Raw genomic sequence first — 13295 nt, forward strand, 5'->3', positions numbered from 1 at the left:
TCTAAGTCCTTTCCCGAGCCCCCCTACTCTCCTTTTGAGCCCCGCCCCGCTCCTCCCCAGAGCTCTCTGATTGGGTGACCGGGACGGGCCAGACCCCGCAGCCTGCTCCTTTCGTCCTCTTCCCTCCCCCCTCCCCTCCCTCCCCTTCCCCTACTGGCTCGCGAGGAGAGGGACTGTGATTGTTCGCTTTACACGTCACTCTTTGTGACGTACCACAGCGGGGCGGGAGAAAAGGGGGCGGGACGAAGCGCAGTGGCAGAGGCTGAAACTAGTGACCGAGTAGGGGTTTTTGCGCAGGCGCGTACAGTTGAAACGCACACCTGGGTTTCTTTTTTTCCCCGCGTCCCTCTTGCCACTTGGGTCGGGTCTTTTAGCGCAGTGTGGGAGCAGCCTTGGAGTGGAGCCTAGACAGGGTCCGGAGGGCGTTGTTTCCCCTGGTTGAGATTTCCCTCTTTCAGGGTAAGGGCCTAAGGGGAGTCGAAGGAGGGGCCAGTGAGTGCCCTATCCAGCTGCGGGGGTGGTTTCCTGAGCCGCGTGGCTCCTGGGCCTTCCCTGCGGAACCCGGGAATGCTCCTCCTTTGGGGCAGGGCCCTCCCACGTCCAACTGGACGGGCTTCCAAATGCGAGCCTGGTTGTTTTTACATCAGGAGCCTTAAACTCTGAACTTCAGTTCTTTGGGCGTTTCAAGGAAATTAAATTTTTTCCTCCAAGACGCTCTTGCCTAGGTGCACACAGTAGTTATCTTTCCTAGGGGTTTATTTTTAAATAGCTTATTCCTCCATCTTAGACTATCTCACTCCCTGCCCCCCCCACCCCCGCCGGTGGTAGGTTATAGCAGGTAATCTCCCCAGGTTAGTGTTAACTAGCATTGTCCTATAGAGCTATAATGTAACCAACAGTGTAATTTTAAGGTTTCTAGTGACCTCATTTAAAAAAAGAAACAGTTTTAAGTAGTGCAATAATTCAAAATATTTTAACATACAATCTATAAAATTATTGATGTCTTACGGTTTTTTCACGCTGTCTTTGAAAATTGTATTTTACACTTGCACTCACACAGCATATCTCAATTCAGTTCGCTTCACATTAGCCATGTATCAGGTACTATAACTACTAGCAGCTTTGAGACCTTGATTTTTGAGTCGTAACTTGGGATTCTTTTTACACAGGATTTATTGTGTCTCGCTGCTTCACACTTGTTTGTTATGAGTGAACTTTAACTGAACACCAATTCCTAAATTGTCTAGGATGTTACAAAGCCAAGAGAAGGCTGAAGTATGTCTTCTGGTTTTTTTTTTTTTTTTTTTTTTTTTGCCTTTGGGCCATATGCCCAATTCTACAACTTGTCCTACTCCAATCAAATGCCTAGAGAATTTTAATGAACACTAAAACCTTTCTTGTAACTAGGATTCCCTCCTATAGTCCTGTATGTTGCTTCTTTAACAACTCATAGCAGTAGCCTCTGAAGCAGTGATTTCGACTTTGTACATCAGAATGAAGAACTTAAAAAAACATACAGAGCCAGGGAGAGGCAAACTTTAGATACTTGGATTTAGTAGATCTGGAGTGGGGACCTGGACAAGTTTTTAAAAAGCCAGGCTTGAGAACACTGACGTAGGGTTTGAACTTGGGGTTTACAGAAGGAATCTTGCTATTAATTCTACCGAAAAGTGATTTTTTTCTCTTCTACCTTCTCAATTAGGCACAATTTTCACTGATTTACTACAACTACACTTTTTGTGATATCTCCACCCCAAGGACATTTCAAGGCGTCTTATGAAGGTACTGAATCTTTTGTAATGTACCAGCGAGTAGCTTATATAATTAGACATTTACTTACAGAATATACAGATATGCTTGCTGTCTGATATTTCAGTTTAAACAATATTTGAAGTGTAGTCCTCTTGCAAAACAAATTCAAGAGAGAAAGTAAAATAAAAGGTGCAGTGGCCACTCCCAGGATACTTTGGTCATTGGGAGGAAATGGGTAGTAGAATTTCAAATGAAACTCTCAGAAGTTCCTTTTTTTCATCTCTTTTCATGAGTATTGTCATTTAATGCTCACCTCTTGGTCTTAAGTTCTCTTCGCTAGGGCCCACGGTGAAAGCTATAGTGGGAGTGATCGTTTATAGACGGTTTTTTTTTGAGAGGGGGAGATGTAAAAAAATAGATTTATATAGGTAAGATTCATTCAGCTAAGATTTTTTTAAATGCTAAATGGCTTAATTTAGGTGTTTGTAATATAAAAATTGCTTTCTGCTTCATTCTCACATAATAAATGTGTTCTCATAAGTTCCCATACACAATTGTATACATTCATGCATTATTTTATATTTGATCAATATTATGATTTATGAACAAGGCTGGAGATAATGAAGTTCATGCAACTTCCCCTTTGGGTCTGTATTTATTGTCTTGTATTAAATCTTGTTTATGAAGTAAATTTAAGATTTGTCTTTGTTCTAAATATATGACTGGGATTCTTTCATTTAAATTCATTAAACAAACCTAATCCCTTCAACCTCTCCCAGCCACATAACACATTAATTTGCACTTGAATAGGGTGTCTCTTTCATTCCTATGCTGCTGTTTATGACATAAGTTGATATCCTGGGGCAGAAGAGTTGCTTTAAGAATTTTAGGACAAAAAACTACAGAATTGGCTAGATTTCATCAAGTATCGGGCTGACTGCTGAACTAGCTTTTTAAAGTAGATTATTATGATATAAAGGTTGGAACAATTGCAAACTAAACAAAGCTTAACAAATATGTTTGTCCTAGTAAGAAAAACAGATAATTAAGAACAATTTTGAAGCAAAACCTTAAAGACTGCCACAAAAATGTGGTGAAAGATTCTGCTGACACTTTCACCTAGAACCCCAAACTAAACATCTGCTTTGTTTCAAGGCAAGATGAGTTTCTTTAGGATAGGCTGTCCCCAGGAATCAACAGTCCCCAGCTCCAAGATAAGTCTACCTAGGGCATGACAATAAACATGCCATTCTTCTACTTGAAATTAGGAAAATGGCATGTTCTAATTGCCTAAGAATGAAGTCTCCTACCGAGTGTTCCAGGCTTTCCACATTCTGGAGTCATTCTTCCAAGTGCTCCAAATTGTTACATGAACATGCTTAAATCTCTTAAAACAAACAGAAACTCTTCTTGGATGGCACATCTCCCACCCCTCACCACTCTTTATTCTCTACTCCAAATCACCTGCTCCGGTAGCCGTCTGCTGTTCTTTACCACTGCAGTGCTCTTCCTGCCACTTCACTGGAATTATCTTCATCTTGCCACTGAATCCAGTGAGCATTTTTTATCCTTATCAATCTTAACCTTTCCACGGCGCCACTGCTCCTTAAAACACTCTCTTTGCCTTCCCTCAATTTTCTTCCTACTTCCATGGCCGTGCCTTAGTCTCCTTTGCAGGCTGTGTGTCTGTCACTCTTTAGGGATTTATCGAGGCCGCTTTCTGCTTCCTCCATACTCTCCACCTAAAAATCTTATTTGTTCCCAAGATTTCTGCTACTTTGTTGACAATTTCCAGATTTATATTGTCATTCCTGATCTCTCCATTGAGTTACAGACCCATAAATCCCACTGTTTTATGGATGTCTCCACTTGGCAATTCGAATTCAACCTCACTTTAAGTTCAGCTTCCCAAACTGAAATTTCAGTTCAAATCAGCTTTTTGGCTCAGTATTGGACAGTGCCACTCTTTTCTCAGTTCCTTTGACCAAAAGCCTGATAGATGTTCTTGTCTTCTCTAACCTACATAGCCTGTAAAGGCCAAATTCAGTGGGTCACATCTTCCAACTCTCACATCTGTGTATCTTTCGGCTTCTTTACCACCATTACCATAATCTGGGCCACTAATATTCAGACCATGAACTATTACAATCGTCCACAAAACAATTGCTGTCCTCCAATTCATTTTCCGTTTTGCATTTGGAATGATTTCCCTGCTTGAAACTCTTTTTGTTGTCCTTAGGATAAGGTCCCAATTTCTTAACATAAAATCTTCTGTATCTGGGCCTTGTCTACCTCCTTAGCCTCATTTCATACCATTCTTCCTCTTGCCCTCTTGGCTTCTGCCATAGAAGCCACCTAGAAGCCATTCATATATTCTTCATACTCTTATGCCTCCAGGCCTGGAAAATGACTCTCCCCTGCCCGCTCTTAGGTTAGCTAATTTCCATTTGTCTGTTTGAGACTCAGTTTATACATCACTTTCTGTGGGATGTCGTCCCTAACACTCTAGGTAAGGTTAGGTGTCCTTGTAGTAGGCTCCCATTGTACCCTATATGTCCCTAGAAACACTCTTCATACCTTGTCGTTTAATTAAACCTCTTTCTCTGTTTTCATCCTTATAAAGTCAGTGCCTACTATAGTCCCTGGCATGTAAGAGGGGCCAGTGTATACTTGCTGACTGACTAAATAGATATTTTTCCAAATAAACTCAATTCTTCAGCAAGTCTAAGTTTTTGGCCATTTTTCAAACACAAGCTTGTAATCTTCCATCTTTGGGCCTCTGCAATTTTTTTTTTTTTTTTTGCCTAGATTGCCCTCACCTTCTACCCCCACCCTGCCCACCTTTACCAATTTTACAGCTTCAGTTTAAATTCGACTTCTGCCAACGTACTTCTTTTCTAATCAATACAATCAGGGCTAGTCCTTCTTTCCCAACCCCTTGGAAAATGCATGTGAAGACAGCATTTCGCATATATCTTCTGAATGCTTAATTAACTTCATAAAGTCTATCCATGGCTCCCTTTGGGTTCCATAGACCTGTGATACAGACAGGCTAAATGTTCACTAACTCATTTCCTTTTCTTCCTGAGTACACAGCTAGACTGCATTTCCTGGCATCCATTGCAATTGGGAGTAGCCATAAGACCGAGCTTCACCAAGTGCACACCAGTTCCAGACCCTTAAAAATCCCTTACACGTCATCTTCCACACTCCTTTCCCATCTGTGCTGTAGATGAACATGATGTTAAAGATGGCAGAGCCGTAAGAAAAGAACCTGAATCACCACGTGGAGGAGAGGTGCCCTCCAATCAGATATACCTAATTTAGACTTTATATGAGAGAGAAAATGTTTCATCAAATTTGAAGTATTATATATTTTTGTGTATGTTTAGCACAGCAGTTAACCCTTAACTAACAAAATGCTTAGTTAAAAATCTCCGGTTTGAAAGTAAACAGTAAAATGATCAGTGGTTCCCAGGGATTAAGGGTAAAGGAGGGATAAATAGGTGGTACCTAGGGGACTTTTAGGGCACTGAGACTGTTCTGTGTATAACTATAATGGTGGATGCATGTCATATTTATTTGTCAAGGCTCATAAAATATACAGTACCAACAGTGAACCCTACTGTAACCTATAGACTTTAGGTGATAATGATGGGTCAACACAGGCTCATAGACCATGACAAATGTACCACTCTGTTGCAGGTTGTTGGTGGTGAGTGAGGCTATGCTAGTGTGGAGTCAGGGTATATAAGAGAGCTCTCTGTACTTTCCGCTCACTTTTGCTGTGAACCTAAAACTGATTTTGGGGGGAAAAAACTACTTAAAAAAAAACTGACAAAAAACCTGTTTTACACATTTATAATATTTAGTTTGAACTGCTTATATGATCTGATCACACATTGCCTGGGACCATCCCACTGTGTAGCATGGAGCCTGATGTTATTTATTTACATGAGGATCAATCCACCAAGATGACTCAGCAATCCTAAATGTGTATGCACCAAACAACAGGGCTTCAAAATGTATGGAAAACAATGAATGAACAAACAAGTACAAAAAAATATGATAAAGCTTGCAGAAGAAATAGCCAAATCCACAAATGTAGTTGGGGCCTCCAATACCCTTTTCTCAGCAATTGATAGAACTGTTAGAAAATCAGCAAAAATATTGAAATAAATAATACCATCAGCCAACAGGATCTAATTGATATTTATAGATTGCAACATACAACAGCAGGATACACATTCTTTTCAAGTGGCCATAGAACATATCCTGGACTTTAAAACAAATTTCAAAAAATTTAGAAGAATTGAAATCATATACTGTATGCTCTGTGACCATAATATAATCAAACTAGAAATCAGTAACAGAAAAGGAACAAGAAAATTTCTAAATACCTGGAAATTATACAATGCAATTCTAAATAATTTATAGGTCAATGAAGAAGTCTCAGGAGAAATAAAAAAAAAAACCACACACATCAAACTGAAAATAAAAATACGACATCAAAATTTGTGGGATATGGCCGAAGCAGAGCTCAGACAGTAGTTTATATCACAAAATGCTTATGTTGGAAAAGAAGAAAAGTATTAAATCAATAATTTAAGTTCCTATCTTAAAAAAAGAAAACAGAGCAAAATAAATCCAAAACAAGCAGAAAAAGGAACAAATAAATAGCCGAAATAAATGATAATGAACATAGGAAAACAGTAGAGAAAATCAATGCAAGAGACTGATTCTTCAAGAGGAATCAATAAAATTGATAAACCTTTAGCAAGACTGACAGAGCGGCAAAGACAGAAGACACAAATCACCAATATCAGCAATGAAACGGACTAGTACTACAGGTCCTTCAGCTATAGAACTATAAAAGTAGAATACTATAAACAACTTAATGTTCATAAATTTGACAGCATGGAAGAAATGGACCAATTCCTCAAAAAGTACAAACTACCAAAGTTCAAGCAATATGAAATAGACAATTTGAATAGTCCTATAACAATTGAAGAAATTGAACTCATAAAGGAAAATCTCCTGAAGAATAAACCTCCAGAGCCTTATGGTTTCACTGGAGAATTATACTAAATATTGAAATAGGAATTAAGATCTAGTTTATGCAATATCTTTTGGAAAATGGAAGAAAAGAGCATACTTTGCAATCATTTCATGAGGCTAGCACAGATACTAAAACCAAAGATAATACAAAGTAAACTACAGACCAAAATCTCAACAAAATATTAGGAAATCAAATCTAGCAATGTATAAAAAGAATCAATCATGCACTACCATCAAGTGGGATTTTTTTTTCATATATTTAAAATGGGTTTAATATTAAGTCTGTCAATGGAAAACATGTTTATACAAAACCTTGGACAGGAATGTTCATTGCAGCAGTATTTATAATGCTCAAAAAGTGGAAACAACCCAAATATCTACTGCTGAATGGATAAACAAAATGTGGTATATCCATGTTATGTAATATTGTTCAGCCATAAAAAAAATGACATACTGATATATGTTACAACAAAGATGAACCTTGAAAACATGCTAAGTGAAATAGATCAGTCACAAAAGGCCACATGTTGTATGATTCCATTTATATAATATCCAGAATAGGCAAATATATAAAATCAGAAAGCAGATTAGTAGCTACCAGAGATTAGGCAGTGGGGAGAAAGCAGGTAACTGCTGAAGGGTAAGGATTTTATTTTGGGGGTGATGAAAATATTCTGAAGTTATTGGTGATGGTTCAAACCTAGTGAATATATTAACCAAGGAATTGTACACTTTAAATATGTAACTTATGTTGCAAATATATTTCAGGTAAAAAGCCAACAAATATACGATAGTCAACATTCTAAAGAAGAAAAATTATATCATCCTGTCAATTGATACAGAAAAAGCATATCACACTATCCAATATCCATTTATGATAAAAACTCTCAGACTAGGAAAACTCTCATAAAATCCACAAAAAAACCTATCACTAACATTATACTCGATGGTAAAAGACTGAATGCTTTTCCCCTAAGATCGAGAACAAGGCAAAGATGTATGCTCTGATCCACTTTTAGTCAACACAGCACTGGGAGTTTTAACCAGAGCAATAAAGCAAGAAAATAAATAAAAGATACACAGTTTGGAAAGGAAGTAATATTTACTTACATGAAATTATCGAATATAAGCAAAGGAGAAGACTATCTCAATGAAAAATTTCAGGTTTCAAAATAAAAGGAGAAAAATAAGCAGAATTGATTCCAAAATTTATATGGAACTAGTTTAAAAGACTCCATGTAAAGGAGGAATTATCATAAAAAAAGTATAGTCAAGGAAAGCAATATACAGGCACCAAGAAGTTGAGAAAGGTGGAAAAATTTAATTGGCTAAATATAGAGTTAAGCCGATTGAAACAAAAGGATAAACTATGGCATATGCCACATAAAATGCATAAAACAGTAAAAAGGGATAAACTAGAAAAACTAAAGAAGGAAACGAAGAACAAACCGTAGAAAACAGGGAAAGAGAAAAATATTGGAATGAATCTAAAATAAGTACAGTTGATGGACTACAGAAAATGAATAAGGTTAAAAAAGGAAATCTGATAATACATTGGAAGTAAACAACATGATTTGAATACATTTTAAGTTTGTGCTTAATACATAATAAATAATTAATAAATATGTAATTATATTCTTTAATTTCTGCCATTATTTTAGATGACATCAGCATGGCTCTTCTAATTTCTAATATCTACTTGTCTTTAAAATTTAATCATTGTGAAATGTTGGTTTTTCTAACTTTTGAGGTTCATCAGTTCAGAACTCATCATTCCTATCACTAAGTTCTAACCCACAACATATGTCTTATGGAGACAATGGGAAATATGTACCCCTTTACACCACACAAAGGGAATTTGCTACTTTTCAGTTTCACAAATCACTTATCCTATTGTGCCTCAGTTTTTCTTCACAGATACACTTGGATTAACTTATTCAATAGATAATTATTTAGCTTCTACTCTGTCCTCGGTGCTGTTCTAAGTATCTGGAATATATTAGTGAACAAAAGAAAAATTTCTGTTCCAATGGAACGTACACATTCTATGAAAGGGATACACAAGAAGACTAGTAAATACGGTATGTTAGAAGGTAACACTCTTAAAAAATAAAGAAACAAGATCGGATGAGGAGGTTATGGACTACAGAAGCTTGGGGTATGACATACTTTTAAACAGTGTGGTCAGGGTAGGCTTAATGGAGAATGTAATGTCTGAGCAGAGATTGGAGGTTAAGGAGTTAGCCAAGTGGAAATCTGGGGGAAGAATGTTCCAGAGAGAGTGGTACTTCTAGGTCTAAGTTGGGAGCAGATCATGCAGAGCTTTGTAGGCCATTTCAATGACTTTAGCTTTAATTTACTCTGTGTAAAATGAGATGCCATTGCAGAGTTTTAAGCAAAGAAGTGATATTTTCAAAGGTGTTGAGATTTTTTTTTTTTTTTTTACTGTAGGAAGCATGAATAGGAGCGGGGTTATAAGGAACTGTAGGATTCAGGACATAGTTTTGAAGACATGACCAGCTCCAAGGTTTGGACCTGAGCAACCTTGAGAGGATGATGATGCCACCAATAGGGAGAGCTGCAGGCAGAGCAAGTCTGGGATGAGTATTTCTAGGGTTTTATGATCTTTGGTGGCCTCTGATGTGGCTTGAATTTAAAGGCCTCTTCTCTGATTTGGTGTTTCTCACCATCCCTACTAGTCCTCTTTGTTCACTTTTCCAAGTCTTAGCTCTCTGGGAGGTAGACCAGTCAGATTTTTCCAGGCACCCTATTGGCTGGTTCCTCTTACTCAGACCTTAATTGTAAATCTCTCTGCTAAACATTTGACTTCTAGTTGGAAAAAACAAGACAGAGCAAAATCTCCTAATACTTTCATTGTTTTTCTTAAAAATTTTTTCATAAGATTAATTAAAAAAATTTTTTTTCCTTAAAATCATATTTCACAATAATTTAACTTTCAGAAAGAAATTTGATGCTCATTTTGCAATACTGGAGAGGTAATTGCTCTAAATAAGGAGAACATGGAAGCATTTCTTTCAGCTTTTAGCGGAATATTTGAACCTTGACTGGGAAAAACTCTTAAGGATGAGCATGAAATACACTTTCCGTATCAATTCAGTCTCTGCCTTACTATTTTGGGTCACGTGTAGGAGCTGTTGAATTTACAGTGGATAGAATGAGTTTTAAAATATGCCAGCTGTCCAGGAGGACTATTATTTTATTCAGATCCCTGCGTAATTGTGATATGGGATCTGGTCCTGATGGTCAGGTCTGCACTAAAGTCCTTGCAAAGCAAAAGTTCCCCAAGGCTACATTTTTTATGCTTCATTTTCAGACTGTTGGTGCCACAGGAGCAATTAAAATTTGTGAATAATGCCTGTTTCCCCCTCTGTAAATAATGTGGATGGCCTGCAGTCTGTTAATATTCATGGCAGGGGACTTAACAGGCTATTGTGTTAGTAACAATGTGGATGCAAATGGTAAACATTTATCATCTCCAAAGTTTTCAGGCAATTTGCAAAGCAATGTCAGTTGAAACAGATGCTCTAAACTCCTCAAATAAAACAATCTTTAGATGATTTCTCCACATTCTCCAAAAACATTTTGTCTCCCAGTAACTTCTATTTATGTCAAATAACATTATAAAATCTACTAGAAAGTGAACAGTAATGGATAAAAAGTTTAATGTTCTCTGAAATTAATTTCCTGATTCTTTAGATGCTATGAATTATTATTAAGGCATATCAATAATACCTCCCATATGCGGGAATGTATTAGTAAGTTCCCTCTGCATGTTTATTAGCTGGTAAACTACATATCTGCTAGTGAAAATTTCCCAATATATTTATCTACAGTCTCCAATTTTTACAATTGGTATTATCTTCACTCATGAAAATCATAAATCCTAATGAGAAAGTTCAAAGATTTGAAAGTCTTAAAATTGAACTAATATTTTGCCACGAGGAGAAAACTCTTTAAGAATTATAATGTCTCCTAGTACAGGTTGGAGAAGACAGACATGGATCAATAAATATTGACTAATTTCTTCTTGTAAGGCTTGGACTATGCTCGTGGGAATATAAAGAAATATAAATCATGTACTTGACTGCAAGAAGCTCACAATCTAGTTGGTGGGATGGTCAGAAGTTAAAACATACGTGGACATAGAAGACAATAATCTAGTGCTTAAATGGATCTCAGAGGAGCATCTTTTTAGCATTCTGAGAGGAAATATTTTTGTGAGATAATTAGGAGAGACTTCATGGAGGAAGTGAAGTTAGGCAGGGGTGCAGGGGAAGTGAACACTAAAAAGAGAAGCTTGCAGGCTTGGGACTAGCGGTGGTAGGACTGGGAGGTAAGTAGAAAGTTTGATTAAAGTGAGAGATAGATATATGGCAATGAGAGAAAGCAAAGTCCAGAAATATACAAAAGACTAAGCCATTTAGACTCTCCTCTGAGGCTCATCTACTGTCGAGAGGTTGGTTTCTTGTGTAAGGATTCAGGCCAAATAGAGATTAAGCCCCAGAGATTAAGTCCACCACCTGTAAACAGTATGCTATTTAATGATTTAACATCTTCGAACCTCAGTTTTCTTCCTATGCAATGGAGATTATATCTACCAAGCAAAATTATGAGGGCTGCATGAAATAACATTTTCATTGTCGCATTAGTTGTCATCTCCTCCGTAGCAAATGGGCGGGGCTGGGAGATTACAGTTAGAGTTTGTGAAGAGGAAAGTGACATCATAAAGGGGACAGCTGTGGCCTCTGGGGAGTGTCAGTCTTGTGTTGGTGTGCAGGATGAACCAGGGCAGGGGAGCCGGTGTGTGTTGGAGGTGAGGGACCAGGACGACGAGCTCATTAAACCTCACACGACACAGGGCCCTGAACTAGCCATACCGGCTGTGGCCAAGCCAGTAGAAATGAAATGAATTCGGGAGGGAGGAATAGAGGGGTTTGGTGAACATAAAGCCAAACATAGAAAATGAAATCATACAGAAAAATTTCATGATTTCAGGATGAAGAAACATCAAACTAGTAGATGAAAGTATTAAGGAAAAACCTCTAGTGGACATTTGTTTTGTCCGCCCCGTGCCCTAACCCACTCTTGCCTTTGGATTAGCTGTCCTCTTCTCTCTTTGAGGACATGCCATTTATTTGGCTTGGTGATATGGTCCCCATTATTATTTTATGTGCGAGCATATGTATATATGTATTAGGATGTGAAGCGGGACTTTTTCTCTTGTCTCGAACTTTTGACAAAAGCCCAAAGCTGAGAATAATTGGTAACAAGTACCCTACATTCACTCCCAAGAAAGGGTTTAAGATAGCATTCCACAGAAAATAGTCACGAGGATATTAAAGTACAGCATAGAGAATACAGTCAATGATATGGTAATAACTCTGTTAGTGCCAGGTGGGGACTACACTTATCGGGGGATCACTTCGTAAATTATACAAATGTCTAAGCACTATGCTGTACACTTGAAACTAATATAAATGATGTTGAATGTCAATTGTAATTAAAAAATAAAAATAAAAAATACCATCCCATCGTATTTACTATAAAATTGAGAGGAAAAAATAGAAAAGAAACCTAGTAATCGTCATTTCCACCAGTACTATTCTATATAAGACATTTCTCAGAAAGGATCGTTGATAGCGAATTTATAGGGGGTCTATCCTTTTTGGCATAGACCCTTGTCCCTGATGCTGCCCTGGAGGTATCTGAAAGTGGAAAGTTGGCTGGAGCAGTCCACAATGGTATGGAAAAGAGAGAGAGGGCAGCAGTGAGATGCAGGCCTCACTTTCACCTGTGGAGTAAAGGCACGTGGCGTCTCCCGCAGGTCGAGGGAGGCGCAACGAGGAGGATGAAACACCAGACCCACCATTGCTTCCTCCTTCGTCCCAAGTTCTTGAGTTATGGAAAGGCCTGCGCTCGGAGAAGAGGGAAGCGCTGGCTTGCTCTAGATCAGACTGGACTTTTTACTTCCTGCTCATGAAATGATTTCACTATCCGAAAGTGACAGGAGAGCCAGGGGCTCCCCCTGGGTCGTGGCTGAGGGCAGAGAACGGAGAGCTGACGAAGCAAGCTCGAAGGCAGCGGTGGGGGAACGAGATCAAGCTGCTTCATCTCCGTACTCCACCCAGTCCATCCTGTTTAATAATCATGCCCACAGGCATGGATCAAGATTGGGACAAAATACATCAACACGGTATCTGAAATCATCTCTGAGTGGTGAGAGTATGGGTGTTTTTAAATACTTCCTTTATATTAAAAATATTCCAAAATAAAACAAACAAGAAAGATGTACAGGAAATGGCTCAAGATAAGAGAGAAGAATGAAGATCAAAATTTTAAAAGGGAAGCGAGTTGTCTCCTACTTAGTCTAATAGCCACACATTATATCTGTATTTCTGTTGCAATGCCTTTAAATCTCTCCTTCTTTTCATTTTCATGCCACCACACTACTGCTGACTCTCCCT

At 38.2% G+C, this 13295-nt stretch overlaps 1 long non-coding RNA gene across 2 annotated transcripts in view; it reads left to right on the forward strand.

Annotated features, from left to right (window-relative positions):
• Positions 1-183: 183 nt before the first annotated feature.
• LOC107512856 overlaps positions 184-13295 on the forward strand; it is a 212655-nt gene continuing 199543 nt past the window's right edge. Inside the window, exons 1-2 of one of the 2 annotated variants that reach the window (XR_001597423.2) lie at positions 184-459; positions 1703-1782. This is a non-coding gene — a long non-coding RNA (uncharacterized LOC107512856). The remainder of the gene's footprint in view (positions 460-1702; positions 1783-13295) is intronic. The other variant, XR_001597424.2, reaches the window with a different exon arrangement.

Source organism: Rousettus aegyptiacus, unplaced genomic scaffold, assembly GCF_014176215.1.
Source record: "Rousettus aegyptiacus isolate mRouAeg1 unplaced genomic scaffold, mRouAeg1.p scaffold_m13_p_12, whole genome shotgun sequence".
Lineage (NCBI taxonomy): Eukaryota > Metazoa > Chordata > Mammalia > Chiroptera > Pteropodidae > Rousettus > Rousettus aegyptiacus.